This window comes from Dipodomys spectabilis, unplaced genomic scaffold, assembly GCF_019054845.1.
Source record: "Dipodomys spectabilis isolate Male_0828 unplaced genomic scaffold, ASM1905484v1 ptg000293l, whole genome shotgun sequence".
NCBI lineage: Eukaryota > Metazoa > Chordata > Mammalia > Rodentia > Heteromyidae > Dipodomys > Dipodomys spectabilis.
In genome coordinates this window covers 198,771-216,173 of record NW_024870970.1, presented here as the reverse complement: position 1 = coordinate 216,173, position 17,403 = coordinate 198,771, and the positions used below count along the sequence as shown (strand labels likewise).

At 41.1% G+C, this 17,403-nt stretch overlaps 1 pseudogene; it reads right to left on the bottom strand.

Moving 5' to 3' along the window:
• Positions 1-15,564: 15,564 nt before the first annotated feature.
• LOC122126939 lies at positions 15,565-17,198 on the bottom strand (annotated as a pseudogene).
• Between the last annotated feature and the right edge of the window lie 205 nt (positions 17,199-17,403).

The window sequence follows — 17,403 nt, the reverse complement described above, 5'->3', positions numbered from 1 at the left end:
GATGGACACGAAAATGGAGGTTTGGCATTCTTCATGACACTTAATTAACATTAATAGATTTTATAGGTAAGTCATTAGAAAGCTCTTTGTCATTATACAACACTTACATAGAGCCATGTAATACCTACTGTATGACATGGAAAGATACTTTGTAGAGCAGCCTGTTTACACATAATACAGACAATCCTATGAACACAAAGGATGGGGAAAAAATAAGTTCTGGCCTACAAAATTAATTGTCAACCTCAGAGTCAAAGCACACACCCTGAAAACATTACTGGAAGGAATAGGAAAAACCCTAGCTCTCCTTGGCACAGGCTGAAATTTTCTTAATAGAGACCCAGAAACAGAACAAATCAAAGAAAGGTTGCACGAATGGGGATTGCATGAAAGTGCAGAGCTTGTGCATGGCATAGTACATAGCTGGCAAAATCAATAGAAATCCCATGGATTAGGAGAAAATCTTCACTAGCCATACAACAAACAAGGGTTCCATATCTAAAATATGCTTGGAACTCAAAAAATTAAATACCCCTACAACAAATCCTCAAATAAACAACTGCCTGATAAATAAGTGGGCTAAAGACTTAAAGAGAAAATTCTCTGAAGAGGAAATAACAATGGCCAATAGCCACATGAAGAAATGTTCAACTTCTCTAGCCATAAAAGAAATGCAAGTCAAAACAACATTGAGATTCCACCTTTCCCCTGTTAGAATAGCTATAAATAAGAAATATAATAATAGATGCTGGAAGGGATGTGGCCAAAAGGGAACTCTACTGCATTGTTGGTGGGAGTATAAATTTGTTCAACCACTTTCGAAAACAGTATGAAGTTTCCTCAAAAGATTCCACATAGAGCTCCCCTATGACCCAGCCATCCCACTTTCGGTCATTTACCCAACTGATCACAAATAAGGCCATACTAAAGCTACCAGCACAGCTATGTTTATTGCAACATTATTTATCATAGCTAAGATATGGAACCAACCCAGATGCCTTTCAGTAGAGGAATGGATCAAGAAAATGTCATATATATATATATATATACATATATATATATATAAATTCTATGCCTCCATCAGATAAAATGACATCGCCCAATTTGTTAGGAAATGGAAAGTCTTGAGATAAAAAATATATTAAGTGAAGTAAGGCATATCCAATGAAACATAGGTCCCATGGTTTCCCTTATTTGCAATAACTAGTACATGTCTAGGACAAGCAGAAAAGGTCAAAATCTATGTACATATGACTAGATAAGATGAAGTTAAGTGAAATAAACCTCAAGATAGGGAAGCAAGGAGTTTTTCCTTTCTTGTTATTGTTTCTAACCTATTTATAAGGTATCATGTGATTTTTGGTTGCTTTGTATATTCCTCCCCTATGGTATAAACCCTGTTTTCACTATATTTGATTCTGGTAACCTGCATCTTGTACATATACTTCTCTAATTCGGGGACGATAAGGGAAAACACAAAATAGTTAATTAAGGATACAGGTTAACCCATTGTAAAAATTTGATGTACAAGACACTACCTTGAAAATGACCTTTACAACTTTGGGAGTGGTAGTTGTTTAGGTGGGAGGGAAGGGATGGTAGGGGAAAAAAAAAGGAGGAGGCAACAATGCTTGATAGGAAATGTACTCATTACCTTGCTCATGTAACTGAAACACTTCTGTACAGTATTTTTATAATAAAACACATTGAAAATTAATTTTATATATGGTAATGGGTCAGTACTAGGACTTGAATTTATGGGCCTTCCACTTACTTTCACACTTCCACCTGGGATCTGTATCTGTGTTTAAGTTTTTATTAATCTTTTTGTAAACGATAAATCTAGTAACACTGTCCCCTAATGTTTGTATGAAATAAGTTTTGGAAATTTTGCAAGGACTTAAGTCTTTTATGTTACATTCATCATTCTACTATCTTTCACTTTCTAATGTTCCTTGGAAGTTAAAGACAGGCTCTCTGTTGCATTTATTAGGAAATGTTTTGCCTGGCCCCAGTCTATAATCCTAGCACCTAAGGAGGCTCAGATGAGGAGAATGTTGGCTTGAAGCAAAAGCAGAGAATTCCATGAAACTCCATCTCCAAAATTATGTATATTTACGCATATATAATTAACTATAACATATTTAATATGTAATATATTTGTGAAATATATACATATGTACATACTATATATCTGCAGAAGATGGGCACACTGAAACAATTGAAGGCACTGATTTAATTTCACTGCTGTCATTCTACTTTAATGATTTCCTTGAATGTCCTGTCCAATATAGATTTGTACATATCAGGCAGGCTGTACCCCATCACATATGAGTGCAAGAATAATAGGGTTTAGCTTATTACATAGTAGCTCATCAGGACAGAGGAAATATTCCTCAACTTGATTGAGCCAATCTTTATTGTTTGTTCCATACTGTGCCTCTCCTTTGGGTCTGCAGTTTTCAGTTTCAAGATAATATTTTGTTCTTTTGGAGACAAGTGAATGGAGAAATGTATGTGACCTCCAAGACAATTACCTCTATCTGGCTGAAATTCATATATTCAAATGGGAAATGTGCCATCCCCATAGAATACAAATGAGGACTGCCAAACACCAGATGTCTACATTGCAACCATTGTAATTTCCATGCAGGAATATTTTATAGGGACAAAATTAAGGTACCAAATATGTCCTTCAGCAACTACCCTTGGGAAATCCTCATGCTCATGCTAAAGTCATTGACCTTCACATTGCCTTTGTCATCCAAAACGATGTTACTGGGTTTAATGTCTCAGTGTTGATTTATATATTCATTAAAGTAATGCACAATACTCACAATCTGAACAATCTCGTGACTTCATTCTTGAATAGGTGTTATGATTTTCACATATATGTCAGGAGGTCTCTAGATGGTCAGTTCCACTGCCAGGTATTGATGCTCATCCTTTTCCCTCACCTGGTATGACCTAATCATGTGTGAGTGATGGAAAAACGTAATAATATCCATCTAATTTTTCTATTTTTTTGTGGGTCTTAGGGCTTGAAGTCTAGGCCTAGGCACTGTGGCTGATCTCCTCAGCTTAAGTCTAGTGCTCTACCACTTGAGCAACAGCACCACTTCCAGCTTTTTCTGTTCTTGTGGATGCGAGGCAAACATCTACCACTGATCCACAATCCCGGCCTGTCCATCTCATATTTGATCTGACAATTGTTGAACTCTCCTTTTAGGATTATTTTCATTACCACCTTAGTGTCTATGAGGTGGTGCTAGGCCAACTTTACATATCCATAGCTACCATAGTCAATGATCTCCTCCTTCACACTGTATTGTTCAGGGAAAATCTCCTGCTGTAGCCAATAATCTCCTTCATACTGTCTTGTTCAGTGAAAATCTCCTTTTCCTAAGAGCTTGAGGATAATTCACTGTGTTCCCCCATCTTTTGCTAGGATGGCAAGAAGTAAATCTACCTAAATTTAGCTAAGCAAATAACAACCCCAGAGCAATAACCAAAAGGAAATACTCAAACCCAAACAAAACATAGCCCCCCTCCAAATAAAAAAAAACACCACACACTCAATGTAGAACTGAGTCCAGCAGGTCACCAGGAAATCTCAGCACTTTAATGGACTGCAGAGACCACCTACAATGGCTGCAATGGACCAATCACAGGTTGGCATGAACCCACTGGCTCTTTTAATCTTGAGCCTGTAGGACTGTTGCCAAGGTTTCTACAGGTATGCGAGGCTCACAGAATGATGCCATTGCTACAGCCATGGCAGTGTTGCAGGAACTACAAGGGCATCAGCCAATGACTTCTGTCCTTAGTGGCTGCCAGGTCCTAGTGTTTGATCCCAAAATTTTGTCCTTCAGTACTATCCAAGTCCTCATGTGTGATCCTGTTAGAACGCTGGCCATGTGCAGGAGCCAAACATACACCAGTGGCTTCCATTCAACATATGTGCAGGTCTTGGAACTTGCTCCAACAATTTAAAAACAAAGTGAATTCTTATGTATTTTTAGGTGCAGAGGGTACATGACAAAGGGTCCAATTGGAAATTTTCACTAAATTGGATCCAGATTTTTTTTTAACTTGACAATAAAGAGAAAATTCAAAGAATTAGTTAAGGCATATGAGGTGTCCGTATTTGTTGAATTATAACCCCCTTACACAACTGCTTAAAATAACATTAAAGTCTTTATTTGTTATGGACTTTATGTATTGTTGGAAACATACAATAGATCATTTTTGGTCTTTAAAAATCGTAATATCAGAGCCGGCCACTGGTGGCTCACGTCTGCAATCCTAGCTACTCAGGAGGCTGATACCTGAAGATCACGGTTCAAAGCCAGAATATGCAGGAAAGTCCGTGAGACTCTTTTCTCCAATAACCCACCAAAAAACCGGAAGTGGCACTGTGGATCAAGTGGTAGAGTGTTTGCCTTGAGCTGAAGAGCTGAAGGATAGCTCCTAAGCTCAGAGTTCAAGCCCCATGACCAACAAAAAAATAAATAAAAAGTTATAATATCAGTATGCACTTTGGTGTTTTCTTAATGGAATCCAAGATTAGCCCTATAGCTCTTGAGAGGAACTAAAACAATAACACACGTTTGAATAATAACATATAACAATAACATGCGTTTGAAAGAAGGCAGGAAGGATCAGCCTACTGCAAAGTGACTATTGCCAGAATGAATCCCCTATAGAAATACTTTTTTTCCTTTTCAATATTTACTAATAAAATCCATCCTTGTATTAATGGCAATACATTACTACTTTAATATAAATTAAGCACGTTCTCTATTCAACTCAGTAAATTTTGACAACTATTTAATTATGTAATCCTGAGTCCCTTATAAAGTCAATAAGTTGGCACTTTTGTCATTTACCTTAAAATGCAATGTAACTAAGACCAAGAAAGTTTTATAGTTAGGTGGGTCATGAAAGCAGCTGTTTTCTCACTTAAAAATTAAATCCAGTAGGATACTTCATGGAATCCAAAATCTGAACAGCTGCTCTAACTTTTGGATTTTAAAGACCTCATCAATTTACTCAAGATATTCAAGGTCTTTTTCTTTAAATCTAGAATGATTGATGTTAAAAGAATAGTGATATCACTTCAGAATCATCTGATACTGTAGCAAAATGCCTTATGCCATACAGCTCCATGAAACGGGTTATTAACATCTATAAGAGTGAGAGAAAAGAGAGCATCATCCTTTCCAAAGGCAGTTTCTTAACAGATAGTTTACATCTGCATTCTTGAAATCCATAAGGCAGTGTGCTGATATGCTCAAAGTGAAGAACAAAGGTTGGAGTAGGGAACTTATGTAATAGAACCCCTGCCTAGAATATTGGAGGTCATCAGCTTGAACTCTCCTACGGCCAAATCCATCAGTATTCCTTTAGAGAAAGAGTTATAGCTGTGTATTTCAATTTCATTGTGATGTTATAAAAAATTCCTTAAGCCGTAAGAAAGCCCCCATTTGACCACAGGTGTGCATTGTAGGAAAAAAGATAAATCAATAAAAGCAAATTCAAATATTCTGAGACACTTACAAAAGTTCTGGACATCATTTTCTCTTGGGCTGCTGCTGTGCAGGCCCAATATTTGATCTGAAGTGAAATTTGGAATTACAAAACTTAAAACCCAAAGTCTAGTAACCTCTAAATGGCCTGTGTAACTCCTTAGTTCTCATACCTGACACTGTGACTTAGTGGGAAAGGCAGAGAGCAGATTTCCAGCTATTGCAGACTTCTTCCATAGTGAACAATGAGCTACCAACTTCAGTCATGTGGTTCCAGCACAGACTTGGTTCAGGTCTTTGAACCTGAGTGTAGAAGTTTGACTCTCCATAGTGTGAATTGGAAATTTGGCCTCTTAGTAAGATAGGTTTGGAGGACCTTGGGTAACTGTGGGCTAGTCTATTTTTAATAGCTTCTCCTTTGTGCACATTTGGTTTAAATGCAGAGATACATAACTAACTAGTAGGAGCGGTCAACCTAGGGTAGAGCAAGAGAGCCACAGGAGAGGGACAGAGATCAAACTCATGCCATCTGCCATTTTATGCTGCTTGAATTGACATGTTCTGCATGAATTTTAGTAATTCAAGAATAAAAACTATGGGTTGGGAAGGTGGCTCAGTGGTAGAGTGCCTGCCTTGCATGCATGAGGCCCTGGGTTCCATTCCTCAGCACCATATAAGCAGAAAAGTGCCCGAAAGTGGCTCTGTGGCTCAAGTGGTAGAGCTCTAGCTTTGAGGTGAAGAGCTGAGGGACATCGTCCAGGCCCGGAGTTCAAGCCCACGATTTCCCCCTCCAAAAAAAGAATAAAAATTAACATTACATATAGATTTTTTAATTGCCTCTTTGCTTCTGACAAAAATTAAAAGTAAAAATGAGTTTAAATGGAAAGGCAGTATGGTAAGAGCAGGGAAAAGTAATGGAGAAATGATTGTGGACAGTTCCTGAAGTCCAATCAGGAGGCTTTATTTACCAACAATGGGAAATAAAATGAAACTATGTAACAAGAGAGGGCCTGCCTGCCTTTTCTCAGCAACAATGCAGCCCTGTCTGCTTTCCTTAGCAACAGCCCTGCCTGTCTTTCCTCATTTATGCCAGAGCCAAAGGGCTCAGTATACCATGACTAAGGGAGGATGTTAGAGCTGTCTTTGTAAGATGAAAAAGAACAAGCCCTGGATCCCTGGATATGTCTGGAAACCTAGAAAGCCTCTGGAGCCTTAAACTTTTAGGCCTTTAGATACCAGTCTTCCACAGAAATTAAACATTTAGAGAGAAAGCCAAGATGTGCTCTGAAGTATGTAGATTCCCTTACTCAAAGAACATAAAGACCTCCCAATGACACAATCCTCCCTGCAAACAACAGCCCTTCCTAGTGAGCCTCAGGGATTAGAAGGCACATTAATCTTTTCTACCTTCCAGAAACCAACCCACACCCTGAGGGCACCATGACAGCAGGAAGGGAGGGCTCATCCCTGTTACAAACCAAGGATGAAGCTCAGAGGAACACACATAATCTCATAATGTACTCAGACCTCCTAAAATTCCAACACCTTCCAGAAGGTGTTGGATCAAAAAGATCAAGCTGTCATGCCCAGCTCTAAAGCCCAAACTTCCCACCCAGTGTGAGCCCAATTGAGTGACATACAAGCCAAGTAAGGCTCTCTGATAAATTTCCTAAAACCATTAGACTCCATGCCAGCATGATGTTACTTGTCTTCTGGGGACAAAGCCTCGGGATCTTTCAAGAGAGAAGCTGTCATGACCTTAACTCCACCTGCCATGGGCAGTTCAGCAAGCTTTACTCTTTTGCTCCCTCAGCGACTGGTTTAATTTTGGGATAATCTCAACAACACAGTCTCCTAATACCACTGTCCCCAAGGGGAGACCCTCCATCCAACCAAACAGTCAAACAAACTGGAGGTGTTCTCTTTGGGCAGGACAGACCAGCCTATTTCTAGGGGCTCCCCTTCCCCCTAGATGCCTTGGAAGGGGCATCTGCTCCCTCCAGCAGCAGACCTGCCATTCCTCCCAGACCTGCACTGACCACAGCAGCTTCTAGACAGCTGGACACTGCATGTCCAAGTTAGGAGAGGTGCTGTCTCCAAGTTCTATGATTCAGGAGATGGTAGGCAGTTTTTTGTGCTGGCAGGTGTGCCAGGTTGAGGACTCTGCAAAGCCAACCAGCAAGGTTTCACCTACCAGCCTGCCCAGTGTGCAGCTGGCCAAGCCTGGTGTCTGCTTGGGCTCATGTATCCCTAGATCTGCAGAGTTAGGGAACCTTCAGATTCCCCCTGCCAGAGCCAGCATTGAATTGACCACAAAGAGCGCCAACTGCTCCTGGTCCATCTACTGCTGTCTTTAGCAGTTTCCCCCCACTAGCATGGGACTCTCTGGTGCAACCAGTCTTAGTGGGATATGTCTGGGTAGCAAGCACGCATCACTTTTCATTTGTAAGCCAGCAGACTACTAATACAGGCTCATCATCTGCCCCGTGCCAACCTGGACAGCCCTGCCCCTCCCAGCTTCATTGCCCACCCTGTGTTTAGGGGCCCCCTGAGCTCAGGTTCTGCTCCCGAACCTGCCCATATATTCTGAAAAGAGCCCAGAGAAATACTTGGCCTTTTTTGTGCCCCAGAAGTCAGGCCACAGTGAGGCTTATTCAACCCCTGCATTGCTCCAAGCATATCCTCCAACAGAAGAACACCCCCAGGCTCCACTGCAGACTTCTGATAGGTAAAACAAGAGGCTGTCCTTGTGCTGTCCACAGTCACTAGCCAACAGTCCTGTCAAAGGGGCATCTGCTAAGGCCTCCCAAGTGGATACAGGGGCTCTGACATCAAGACAGGGGCAGGCAACATCCATGCAGGTTGACTTTGGAGCAGCTCCACTTCCAGGTACAGACCTCGTGGCCTTTGAATCAGATCATGACATTGCAAAAGATCACAGCACACACTAGAAGAACCCAATAAGCAATGACCCTGTGCTCAAAAACCTGACAGAGGTGGGAAATCAGAGAGAGAGAGAGAGAGAGAGAGAGGAGAGTCTAGCTGTGCTTTGATGCTGTTTCAATATCCTTGCCAAGAAAAGCATACTTTTATCTAGAAATAAAGAGGAAAACTTTGAACTCTAATATAGATCAATTAAACTTCCTACCATAAACAATCACAAAAGTGGAAACTGTGTGATAATAAATGTATGTATATAAATGTATATGTAATATAAATATGTAGGTATGTATATGTATATTAAAATATACAATTTGAATATATATGTATAATGTATATATGTTTAAAGTACAGAGGGAAAAAAGTAATACATAGTATTTGAAGGAATAATAACCAATACCTTCCCAATTTTGATTGAACGCATGAACCCTTCTATGCAGGAATCTAGCAGCTCAAAAAGTCAATTAACATAATTAGCCAGGTCCACACTAAGACACATTTTAATTAAATAAAGACAGAAAACTTCCCAAAGCACAGAGACAACTCATCACACCCAAGTAACCTTCAATGATATTATGAAAAATTTCTCATGAGAAAATAGGTTAACTATTGGACAGCAAGGGCAACAAATTTAAAGTGCTAAAAGGAAATATCGAAAACCCACCTTTCTAACAAATATACTTCTTCCAAATGTAAGAGATGAGCTAAGTACCTACCGATGGCTAAGGCCTATAATCCTAACTACTCAGGAAGGTGAATTGTGAGGATTGTGGCTCAAATCCAGCCTGGAACTTGTCTCTCAGGAGGAAGTTGTAGGACACAGGTGTCCTTGAGAAGGAGGGAGGCCTTGTGCAGGGCCATTGCTGGAACAAGACATAGGATAAGGTGGCCATCAAGAATGGAGGCTATTAGCTAGTGTCACCACTGAAGCAATTTATAATATGCAGTAGTCCTCTAGAAAATCAGAGGATTTTGACCACTGTCCTAGTGGTTTCAGAAATGCCATGATAAAGACCAGAGCAACTTCCAACCCACCTGGAGTCCTTAGTAACAGTCTTTGAGGCCTAAGAGGTAGAGTGTCAATTTTGGCAGGCTGTGATTGGTCCACTATTTCTGGGACCTCACTGGCCCAGACTCTGATTGGTCCATTTCCTCCATGATATCACTATGCCTGGTTGTGATTGCTCCAAGGTGTGAGGCCATGCAGGATATACAGGAAGCCACCATGTTCCAACCTATGTCAGTTAACAGATCTGGGAGTTCTTGCTTGAGGACCCGCTGGACTGACTCAAAGCTGATTGTTTTGCTTGTGGGGACTGGTTGTTGTTTGGATTTTGGTATTTCTTTTTACTGTTTCTGGGTTTTCCAATATTTTATTTAGTTTATTTTAGGTAGGGTTGCTACCTGCCATAATAGCAGAAGGATGGAAGAACACAAAGAATCAAGCTCAAGATCCTTGAAGGAAGAGATCACCGAACAATACCAGATGAAAGAGCTCATCCACAAAGGTACCTATGGACAAGTGAAGCTGGCACATCCCCAACTCACAGACAAGGATGTGGCATTTAAAATACTCTAGAAGTGAGAGTCCTCATCATTGGATAAAGAATGAGGTGAACATTTTTAAGACGGTATGGCACAAACACATCATTAGGTTGTACTAAGTGATGGAGAAGGAAGAGTATGTATGTCTCATCATGGAACTGGCCATTAGGGGATACCTCTTGGGGTGGATCTGAAAATCATGCCATCAATATGAGGATTAAACCAGGAGGCTCATCATACAAATTGTAAGTGTTGTTCACCACCTATACCAAAACAGAATCACACACGACCTTAAGTCCAACAACATCCTATTGGACACCAAAGGCAATATCAAGGTCAGTGGTTTGAGTCTGAGCATCTGGCTCACCCCGGGGCAATTTCCTAACAAATGTATGTGGTGCTGTGCTATTCTATCCCCCTGAAATATTCCTCGAAGGAAGAAATGATGCCAGGTGCAAGGGAGACTGAGATCTGAGGATCAGGGTTCAAAGCCAGCCCAGGTTGGCTCTACCATCTGAGCAGATTCATACTGATACCAAAGACTAATTTGAGGAGGAGATGGCAGAGGACAGAGTTGGCTAGCAAAATAGCTACCACTCTTCTCAGAACAAGCTGCTGAATTTGGGCCTAGGAACAGAGCAGTTCCAGCCAAGAGTGGAGAGCCCTAAGAGATATCAAAGATAACCTCACTTGAAAGCCAGGAGGCTGTTATTGGGATGGGAGAGATTTGTAGGGGGTCTACTAAAAAAAGATTTGTAAGTGGGACCCAAGGATGGAGATCAAAATATAGTTTGCCCAGCAACGCCCTTAGTCTATCCCAGAAGACAGGTGGACCAACTGTCTTAGGATGGATTCCAGACAAGGGGCACCTTGTACTGCACTGATAAACTGACATTGTAGTTATTAAAGCATATAATTTTTGTGCATTATATCAGTTCCTTGCACATGCAAAACGATTTGAATTATATTTAAACTACACCTTAGTCTTTAAAAATGTAGTTTGATTTATTTTATTCTATGTTATTCAAGATGAGTCTCATTATGTAGCCAAGACCGTTCTTAACTTCATAATTCTACTGCCTAGGTACAGATGTGTACCTCCATGTCATCCATCATACTATAATATGCACCTTTTCTTAAGTGTTAATATTTTATTTATCCCTTGGCAGTACTGGGGTTTTGATTCAGAGGCTGCTTGGCAAGCAAGAGCTCTACTCCTGCCCCAGTCCTTGCTCTTCATTTTACTTTAGATGAGCTCTTATTGTGTTATTTTGCTTAGGTCTTTATCAGACTGTGATTGTAATGTATTTTTCTGCTGGGAAGCTGACATCTAACTCAGATAGTTCAAACCCTTTTTGTCTTTTTATAGTTTTAGTAAATATATTTTTTCTTATAATAAAGATGGTACACAGAGTCATTACAATTATATGTCATTTTAAAATTCAAAACCTTATTTTAAAAGAGTTAACATGCATATAATCACTAAAATTTATCTCTAGAAAAAATGACTACCAGAATAAATGTTTTTGGAGGCTGGGTCAGTGGCATTTGGTATTGTTCTCACTTCAGCTCTAGACAATGCTACATAGTTCAAGACCTGCATGGCCTAAATACAACCAAGTAAAAAGTAAAAAAAAAATGATCCTTTAGGGCACAGCTGTGGAAGATTTGAAATACTTTTGTACATTTTACTGACCATTTGTACATTTCTGTGGTGATGAAAGTGATATAGCAATTATGTTAGAATTTGACACATTCTTCTAACATAGCATAGCATTACCACATGACCCAGCAATTCCGTTGCTCATTGTATACCCAAAAGAACTGCAAACAAAAACCAATAGCTCACATGCCAACGATAACATCAGCAATGTTTACAATAGTCAGGAGTTGTAAACACCTGGAGTGTCTATCAGATGAATAGGTTTATAAAACGTGAGGTATGCATAAATGATGACTCATCCACAAAAGGCTTCAATTAATATATATCTGTCATCGATGGACACAAAAATAATCTATTATGTGAAATATATTGACTAAACCATTTCATAAGAGAAAAATGGAAGATTAAAAGTTTCTGGGGCAGGTCATTGGGGGTGATTAATACTCAATGATTGTGTGGATTCCATCATTATTGAAAAGAAAGTTCACGAACAGAGGTAATGGTTACAAAGTAGTGTGGATATAATTAATATCACTGAATTGTATTCCTTCCTAGCAATCATAAGGCCCTGTTTTCAACCCCCTGCACATCCAAAAAAAGAAATGCTAAATATTCCTTCTGTTACCTGCCTTGAGTGGTCGGTGCTCTTCTACTGTTATGATTGTATTCCTCAGAGGATCTCTGGTGGATCTCTGATGTTTATTCATTCTTTTACATATGACCCATCATTTGAATATTGAGGTTGAGTTTTAAAGGATTTGTGAATTAAAATGAGGGCAGTGGCTGTAGTTTAACTCGAGGCTAAAGAAGGAAGATCCCTATTCAGACAAGGCTGCATAGAAAGGTCATTTCCAAATCACCATAGTAGTGCTGAAACTGGAGTGACAATTGCTTGTAAGCATTTACAAGTGAGAGAAAAGTAAGAGATAAGTTTCTGATAACATTAGATTTTGGTCATGTCAGTTTAGATTTAATATTTGCATGAATTTTAAAAATTTTTCCTTTCCCCTTACTTTCAGTATATTATTTTGAAATTTTGTAGTGTGCTCTTGTTTGCTGCATTTAAAAGAAACATAGTTTTCCTTTGCATCATATTAACATTTTTTGTATTACATTGTGTTATTTATTTTTGAAAGTTTTTATGGTTTTTTTTTTCTCAATCTAGAGACTGGCCACTGCCTCAGAGATTTTGCTCAGTTCTGCCAACTGAGTCACAGCGCAACTTCCAGCTTCTTTCTTTTTGAAAAGTCTCAGGCAAAGCCCAGCACAACTAAGGAAGTTGAAATCTGATGCTCTTGGTTTGAAGCCAGTCTGAGCAGCAAAGTCTGAGGTTCTTTTATTTTCCATTGGTTGTGGGGCCTGAACTCTAGGCCTAGGCATTGTCCCTCAGCATTCCAGCTTAAGGTTAGCGCTCTATCAATTGAGCTGCAACACCATTTCCGGCTTTTTTTGTATATGTGGTTCTGAGGAAACAAATCAACGTCTCATGCATGCAAGGCAAGCACTCAACCACTGAGCCAACTTCCCAGCCGGAGTCTGAGATTCTTATCTCCAATTAATCACCAAAATGCTGGAGTGGTAGGACTCTAGCCTTGAGTAAAACAGGGCAAGTTCAATTCCTCGTACTGGTAATTACATGCACAAGTCTCATGGACATTTGGTAGGTCTAGCTTTGAACTGCAGCCCATAGATTTCAGCCTCCTGGGTAGCTAGGATTTACAGGCATAAGCAACCAGCCTCTGTCTTATTTTAATATTTTTAACCAGCTCTTCCCTTCAACCTCAATGCTTTTTTATTGCTGTCAGTAGACCTAATCTTTGGGCCTCATTGCTGTTTCTTACCTATTTTTACGGAGGGTAGGGTTTGAACTCTTGGCCTGAGTGCTGTCTTTGAGCTCTTCAGCTTAAGGTGAATGCTCGAGTTCTTCACCCACAGTGTCACTTAAGGTTTTCTGGTGGTTAATTGGACATAAGAGTCTCATGAACTTTCCTTCCCAGGAAGGCTTTGAACCGTGATCTTCATACCTCAGCCTCCTGAGTAGCTAGGATTACAAGACAGAACCACAAGTGTCCTTGTGTTTCTTAGCTTTTTGGCTCAAGGATGATATTTTACAACTTCCACAGCTCAGCTTTTAGCTTTTTTTCTGGCTTATGGACATAAGATTCTAATGTACTTTTCTGTGTAGTCTGGCTACAAACTGATCCTCAGATTTCAGATTCCTGAGGTACTCCAATTATACACATGAACCATAAAACCATTGCTCATTTTAAAATGTTAATATGTTCTTTTTTCCACTTAAATTTTTTTTGCATTTTTTAAAAATTTTTATTGTATATGTGCTAGTCATGGGGCTACAAATCAGAGATTGGATACAATGCCAGAGCTTTTCCTTCAAGACTAGTGGCTTACCAAATGAGCCAAAGGAAAGCTTGTAGATATACTTGTTTTGTCTTGGTGCTTGAACTAAGGCCCTAGGTGCTGTCCTAAAAAGTGATTACCCAGTTTGCCATTTAAGTCACAGCTCAACTCCATTTTTTTTTAATTCTTGGTAGTTAATAGGAGATGAGCCTTATGCGAAGCCCCGAATGAATCAGTTGCCTGAAATCTGAGGATCATGGTTCGAAGTCACCCAGGGCAGGAAAGTCCATGAGACTTTTAGCTCCAATTAATCAATGAAAAGTTGGGAGTGGTGGAGCTCTATCTTTGAACAAAACATTCTCAAGCCATAGGATAGCACACAGATGCACACAGAGAGAAAGCCTTATGGACTTTCTTGTATGGGCTAACTTTGACGCATGCTCCTCAGATTTCATCCTCTATTCATCCTCTCTCCGTTTAAATTTTTATTGATCCTGCGGCTTCACCTCTGACTCTGGGACCTATATCTTAGCTTTCACAATCAATGCTGGTGTTTTTAACACCTCTGCCACAGCTCAAGGTTTTGTGCTGTGTAACTGGAGATAAGAGTCTCAAGCAGGTTCCTCCCCTGGCTGACTTGACACTGCAATCCTCAGATGTCAGCCTCTTGTGTAGTAAGGATTACACACATGACCAGCAACATTTGGGTCATTTTAAAACTTTAATATGTGCTTGCTTCCACCTCCTTTTATTTTTATTATTTTTTTCATTTTTGGTTGGCCTGGGAGTAGAAATTGAATTTCAGATGCTCTCTCATTGCATACATGGGACTAACCATAACGTTTGGCTTTTGTGGGAAAGTTAATTGGAGAGAAGAGCTATGCCAGATTCAGGAGGCTGAAAATTGAAGAAAGTTCTTAATGCTCTCTTCTCTAATTAACCACTAAAGGCTAACTTGGACTTCCTATCACTGTACAATCACTCACGACTGACCTGGTCATCTACAGACACTTTCTTGTAAATGTCATCCTTTGAAAACATGTACAATTCTATTTGTTCCTCATCTTAAGATCTAAACCTACATAGTGCTGATCTCAATTAGTCATGGAATACCAAATACGATAGGAAGACAAACCTGAGAGAGAGACATGCAATACAAAAGCAGAGCTTGCTCAGTTCCTCAGCACTCAAAGAGGGGAGGATGTGGAAGGGGGGGGAGAACTTCATGAGCCTTTCTACTCTTTATTTTAGCAGTGGGTTTGTGGGAAATGTGTGGTTTTATTTCAACATGAAAATATCTCAATGCATGGCGATCTTGCCTGATGGGTTTATATTTTCTGCATAAATGTTATGGAAACTCATACATAACTCTCTTTTCATCCTGCAGTAAAGGTCAAAGCAGCAGCAAACGGAGATGAAAACAGATGATCGCCAGAGTCACAACTTAAGCAGGTTTCAGAGGATGGGGATTTTCCCTTGACTCCTTTTCCACTTTCTTCTGATAGCTCGTAACTGTAGGGGGGGTGTTGACAGTTGTTTGTAGGAATTTTTGTTTTTCTCCAGATTCAAGTCTTATCTCTGCTTAGTTTGCTTCTCTATGCAGTATTTGACTTGCTCAGCTCCTGCCTGATTGCATCAAAGAACTCCTCTTTCAGCTTGGTTAGTTCTTTTCTCATCTCATCTAAAATATCCTGCTTCAGTCTGTCACAGTCAAGGCTTTCTGTCTGGACCCGGTCAGCACTGGGCTGGGACAAGGGTGTGGACTTATAATGGCTCATAGGACCTGTTGTCAAAAACAATCTGACTTTTCCTTGGAGAATCTCATCTGGAGATGACGGGTGACTTGCTGCCATTCATTGTATTTGTTCTTTCCCAAGGTTTCCTGGTTGGTTCAGGTGTACTTGTTGATGAGACCTTAGAAGTTACAGGTTCTGATTCTTCATTTTTTGCTTCTATTGTTGATCCCTTTTCGGCCATTCTCCTCCTTCTGGCCATCAGGAGACTCATTTCCTCCATTAAGCTGCTACCTGCCAAGGGAACGGGTCCATTTCCACCACCCATGTCTGTTTTAGCTGACACGGAGTTCACATCAGTGAACACCGGGCAAAGAGGCATCTTCCACCCGTGACAATTTCCTAAGCTTGGCTCCAGCAATCACAGCTGCAAGTCCAGTTAAAGGACGATTGTCTTCTGAAAAGGATCCTTAAAAAAAAATCCGGATGCAGGAAGGGAGGGGCAGGAGGTGGTACAGGAGAGGGGCTTGATTAGGAAGAGGGCGTGGGGGAGGAGGGCCAGAGGATAGCAGTGGGGGTGAAGGAGGAGGTTCTGGGGGAGGAGAGAATACAGAGGCCTGGGCTGGACCTGGTGGGAGTGTTGGAGGAGATGGAGGTGCAGGTGGTCCCAAGATAACACCCTGCGGGGCTGGAGCCTCCGACAGCTGAGAGGCTACCTGAAAGCCTGGCTCAGACGCAGAGGGGTCTCCCAGCTCAGAGTTTACAGGGGTCTCCACAAAGGCAGAGGTGGCATTAGTCGGCACTCTGCTCTCTTGATCCCATTCCACTTGCTCCAGCTGCTCCATCTGCTCCCACTCCAGCTGCTCCACCTCTCTCTTTCCAACCTCTCTCCAGCCTCTCTCTCTCTACCTTTCTCTCTTTGGTCTTTCCCTCTCCATTCTTTCTCTCTCCAGCCTGTCCCTCTCCAGCTCCTTCTGACGTTTCTGTTCTTGCAGTTGTCTTCTTTGGATGTCCAACTCTTCTTTGGATGGGCCATTTTGAACTTGATCAGGCAGTTGTGAATTTTATCTAGGCAACTTTGGTCCTGCCTCCTGTGAATTCAGCACTTCTAAGGCATGCATCATTGCACTTGCGAAGACATTAGCATCCTCTTTGCTGCCATAGTTAAGACTGTACACCTGCCTGGCATCTCGCCACTGGTGGAAGGTCTGTGTTGCTTGATTATACTTTAATCCTTTGGGGATGGCACAGCTGATCACCAGCTGATGATCCTGGATCTTCCTGCCCAGCACTCTGAATGTGTTGTTGCCTGTATGGTGATAGATATGAACTCTGCTGAACCCAGTTGAACCACAGCTGGCACCCACTTTTATTGGCATCATCACAAACCAATGCAGCAGCTCTTCCCTGACAGATACTCTGTTCACTCATTGAGCCGGCGGGCCTGATGGATGCGGCACTGGAGTGCGCTCCTCTGGGACGGCAGGGTTGGCTCATTCAGTGCTTCTCTGCTACACTGGCGGCCAGCTACTCCATCACCTGCTGTCGCGCCGGCCAGGCCTGGGTTGCAGGGTAGGTGGGCCGCTTTGGCTGCCTGCTGCTGCCGCTGCTCCTGCACAGGCCCCTGAGGACCGCG